Source organism: Tamandua tetradactyla, chromosome 2, assembly GCF_023851605.1.
Source record: "Tamandua tetradactyla isolate mTamTet1 chromosome 2, mTamTet1.pri, whole genome shotgun sequence".
Lineage (NCBI taxonomy): Eukaryota > Metazoa > Chordata > Mammalia > Pilosa > Myrmecophagidae > Tamandua > Tamandua tetradactyla.
The window spans coordinates 44,540,212-44,545,763 of NC_135328.1; positions in this window are offsets into that span (position 1 = coordinate 44,540,212).

A 5,552-nucleotide genomic window follows, 5' to 3' on the forward strand; every position below is an offset into this window, starting at 1 on the left:
ACTGAAATTATTCAAAGCACTTTCTCTGATCAAAATGGAATAAACTCAGATCTCAATAACCACCAAAATGAGAATGAGAACATTTGCAAATATATGGAGATTAAATAACAAACTCTTAAACAACAGTGGGTCAAAGAAGAAATTGTTAGAGAAATAAGTAGCTATCTGGAGATGAATGAAAATGGGAATACAATCTATCAGAATTTATGGGATGTGGCAAAGGCAGTGAGTGCTGAGAGGGAAATGTATTGCCTTAACAGCCTATATTAAAAAAAGAAGAAAGAACAAAAATCAAGGACTTAACAACTCACCTGGAGGAACTTGAGAAAGAACAGTAAACTAACCCCAAAGCAAAGAGAAGAGAACTAGCAAAGAGTAAAGCAGAGTTAAATGAATGAGGGAGCAAAAGAACAATAGAAAGAATCAATAAAACCAAAAGGTGGTTCTTTAAGAAAATCAATAAAATTGATGGCCCACTAGCAAGACTAACAAAGAATGAAAGAGAGAGGATGCAAATAAACAAAATCAGGAATGACAAGGGGTGAGTTACCACAGACCCTGAAGAAATGAAATAAATCATAAGAGGATACTATGAACAACTACATGCCAACAAACTGGACCACTTAGATGAAATGGACAAATTCCTGGAAACACACAAACAAGCTACACTGACTCAGTAAGAAATAGAAGATCTCAACAAAACAATCTCAACCAAAGAGATTCAATCAATCATCAAAAATCTTCCTATAAAGAGAAGTCCAGGGCCAGATGGCTTCACAGGGGAATTTTATCAAACACTCCAAGAACTAACAACAATCCTGCTCAAACTTTTCCAAAAATTGAGGAAAAGGAAAACTACCTAATTCATTTTATGAAGTTAATATCATTATATCACTTTAATAACAAAATATTAAATATGCTATAAGAAAGGAAAATTACAGGCCAACCTTCTAAATGAACACAGATGCAAAAATTCTCAACAAAATATGAGCAAATCAAATCCACCAACACAAAAAATAATTATATACCATGACCAAGTGGGGTTTATACCAGGAATGCAAGGATGGTACAACACAAGAAAATCAATTAATGTAATAAAGCACATTAACAAATTGACAGGGAAAAATCACATCATCATCTCGATTGATGCTGAAAAAGCATTTTACAAAATTTAACATCCTTTTCTGATAAAAGCTCTTCAAAGATAGGAATCAAAGGTAACTTCTTCAGTATGATAAAGTAAATATACGAAAAACCAATAGCCAGCATCATACTCAATGAATACAGACTGCTCTCTGTCACCACTAATACTCAACATTGTGCTAGAAGTTCTAACTAGAGCAATCAGGATCTAGTTAACTGATAGTCAATTTCTTTGACAAAGAAATCAAAGGTATCCAAATTAGAAAGGAAGAAGTAAAACTTTCATTATTTGCAGATGACATGATATTATACTTGGAAAATCCTGAGAAATCTACAACAAAGTTACTTGAGCTAATAAACTAATTCAGCAAGGTGGCAGGATATAAAATTAACGTGCAAAAAACAGCAACGTTTCTATACACAAACAATGACCTAAATGAGGAGCAAGTTAAGGAAAAAAAGTTCCATTCAAAATAGCAATTTAGGGAGATGTGAAGGTGGCTCAGTAGCAGAATACTTCCCTGCCATGCCAGAGACCTGGTTTCAATTCCCTGTGCTTGCATATGGTAAAAAAAAAAAAAAAAAAAAGCAACTAAAAGACTCAAGTACTTAGGAATGAATTTAACTAGGTACATAAAGGACTTGTACACAGAAAACTACATAACACTAGTAAAAGAAATCAAAGATCTAAATAGGTAGTTCATGAACAGGAAGGCTGAATATAATTAAGATGTTAATTCTACCCAAATTGATCTACAGATTTAACAGAGTACCAATCAAAATTCCAACAACCTACTTTGAAATCTTAGAAAAGCTAGTTACCAAATTCTTCTGGAAAGGGAAAGAGACCCTGAATACCTAGAAGAATCCTAAAAAAAAAGAGGAACGAAGTAGGAGGATTAACACTCCCTGACTTTAAAACTTACTATAAAGCCACAGTGGTCAAAACAGCATGGTACTGGCACAAAGATAGAACTACTGACCAATGGAATTGCATTGAAAGGGTAGAAAAAGACTACCAAATCTACTGTCAATTGATTTTTGACAACACCGCCAAATCCACTGAACTGGAATAAAATAGTCTTTTCAATAATGGGGCATGGGAGAACTGGATATCAATAGCCAAAAGAATGAAAGAGGACCCTTACCTTACACCCTATACAACAATTAACTCAAAGTGGATTAAATACCTAAAAATAAGAACTACCACCATAAAGCTTCTAGAGGAAAATGTTGGGAAATATCTTCAAGACCTAGTAATAGGAGATAGCTTCCTAAACTTTACACTCAAAGTACAAGCAGCAAAAGAAAAAATAGATAAATGGGAACTCCTCAAAATCAAATGCTTCTGTACCTCAAAAGACACTCTCCAAAAGGTGAAGAGGCAGCCAACTCAATGGGAGAAAATATTTGGAAATCACACATAGGACAAAAGTTTGATATGCTGTATGCGTAAAGAAATCATACAACTCAACAACAAAAGAACAAACAACCCAATTACAAAATAGGCTAAAGATGTGAATTGGCATTTTTCTGAAGAGCCCATACAGATGGCTCAAAAGCACATGAAGAGATGCTTATTTTCATTAGCTAGAAAGGAATTGCTCACCAAGACTAAAATGAGATACCACCTCACACCTATAAGAATGGGTGCTATTGAACAAACAGGAAACTATAAATGTTGGAGAGGATATGGAGAAATTGGGACACTTATGCACTGCTGGTGGGAATGTATAATGGTACAGCCACAATGAAAGACAGTTTGGTGGTTCCTGAGGAACCATGACCCAGCAATAGCATTACTTGTATATCCCCAGAAGAGTTGAAAGCATTGACACAGACATTTGTATACTGATGTTCACAGCAGTTTTATTCACAATCACAAAAGAATGGAAGGACTCCAAATGCCCATCAAAAGACAAGTGGACTAACAAAATGTGGAATATGCATATGATGGAATATTATGCAGCAGTAACACGAAATGACATCCTGACGCACATGAGAAGATGGATGAACCTTGAGGACATATGCTGAATGAAATAGGCCAGACACAAAAGAATAGATACTGTATGACTCCACTTTTATGACCATGGTAAAGGTGGCTGAAGGATTCATTGACTGAGAAATAGATTGGTGAATGATGGTGTATACATGTGATCAAACATTGTGCTGCTACAAAAAGGTACAAAGTTCTGAGGCATGCAATGATGTGAATGAACCTGTGGGACATGTGGTGAGGCAAACTAAGCCAGAAATGAAAAAACAATTATTATATGGTCTCCTTTAGAAAATACTTATAAGAAAACATGGGCCTAGATTATAAGCTCTTATAGCAGACACACTGAGTCCAGAGTGGTAATTATCATTTCTGGATTTTGAGAGGATGTTTTATATATCTATAACATGGTATTTAGAGACAATAATGAAGCCCATCAGGTTGGGATTAAGGTAATTCAGAACACAGTGGTAAGGAAGACATTGTCTGCATTTTAGAACTGCACCTGCTCTTTCAGATCAAAGGAAGAAAGTTTTATTTTGACAGGAACCTAAATTTTCTGTAGCACATAATCTAACTCAACCTGCCTGGACAGCTCATTTGAACAACTGAAACACAGGGAGCCCATAATAATAATGAGAGCCTTTAATCTGTTTAGCTAATTGTAATGCCTGACACATCCTAGAATATATTAAGCACATAAGCAAAAAGTATCAGCAAAGTCCCTTTAGGGATGAGAGAGAAAATATGGAACTATTAAATTTTAACATCAGGGAATCCCCTGATACTGTGTCAAACATTAGGGACATCCAAATCAATAGGCCAAGCTCTTGATCTTCAGGCTTCCTCCTGTGAAGCTTATGTAATTATGCCTACGAGTTCTTCTGGAGGACCTCTTTTGTTGCTCAGATGTGGCCTCACTCTCTCTAAGCCCAACTCTGTAAGTGAAATCATTGCCATCCCCCCTATGTGGGACATGACATCCAGGGGAGAAAGTCTACCTGATGATATGGGAAATGACTCCCAGGGATGAGTCCAGCCCTGGCACCATGGGATCAACAATTCCATCCTGACTAAAAAGGGGAAAAAGAAGTGTAACTAATAAAGTATCACTGGCTCACAGAGTTCAAAAAGAGTTGAGATACAACTCTGGTGGTTGCTGTTATGCAAGCTTCAACTAGACGTTGTTACTTATCATAACTTGCCAAACCCTAACCAAAACCATTCCAGTCAATCCTAAAGAACACCTAGAGCAATAAATAAGATTCTACAAAGTTTCCATGTACTAGGATAACTTTCAAGAAACTACAACCTCCAGATGGTCCCTAGACCACAAGTCCTGAAACCTAGAGGGCCTAGACTCTCCACAACATCAGCCAGTCCCATCTCCCTACCCCATATTATTGACAGCCCCTTCCAACATGAAAAAGTTAGAATGGCCATAGCCCAAACATCCCTAAAGAGTAGAATAGCAAGATCAAAGGTGATGATGGAGTTAGACAGAGAAGCTAGGGTTTAACAAACGAATATGATTGCTGAATCATTAAACTGATATTTCTTTTAGTCTCCAGAATCTTCAAGCAGCTAGAAGTAAAAATCTAAAGTAGAGGAATTATAACCCATACCAAAGTCTGAAATCTGTTCTACAATTATGCTTTGAAATGCATTGTTTTTTGTGTGTGTGTGTATGTTATTTTTCAGAAACAGGAAAAAAAAGTTGACTGTGATGATAAAAAATTATTTATTCCTTCTAGCCTCCTATATTCTGGAGTAACTAGAAGGAAAAAACTGAGATGATGGTATGGTAGCCTATGACAATCTCTGGGATCTGTTCTATAACAACTAGTTGAAGAGCGCTTTGAAAACTATTGCTTATTTCTTTCTTGATATGTTTAGATATGTTATATTATAGATATGTTATATTACACAATATAAAATGTTAAAAAAAAAAACACGAGATATCATTTCACATCTACTAGAATGGCCACTATTAAAAAAACACAGAAGGCTACAAGTGTTGGAGAGGATGTGAAGAAAGAATAATATTCCTTCACTGCTGGTGGCAAAGTAAAATGTTGCAACTGGTGGAAAACAGTTTGGTGGTTCCATAGAAAGTAAAGAATGAAATGGCCATATGATCTGGCCTAGTAGTATACCTGTTACTAGGTATACCTCCAGAAGAACTGAAAGTAGAGATACAAACAGATCATTGCACCCCAATATTCATAGTGGCATTATTCACAACTGCCAAAAGATGGAGGCAGCCCAAGTGTTCATCAACAAATAAATGGATAAGCAAAATGTGTTATATACCTATGAAGGAACATTGTTCAACATTAAGAAGAAATGTAATCCTGATACTTGTAGCAATATGGGTCAATTTGAAGACATAATGTTGAGTGAAATAAGCCAG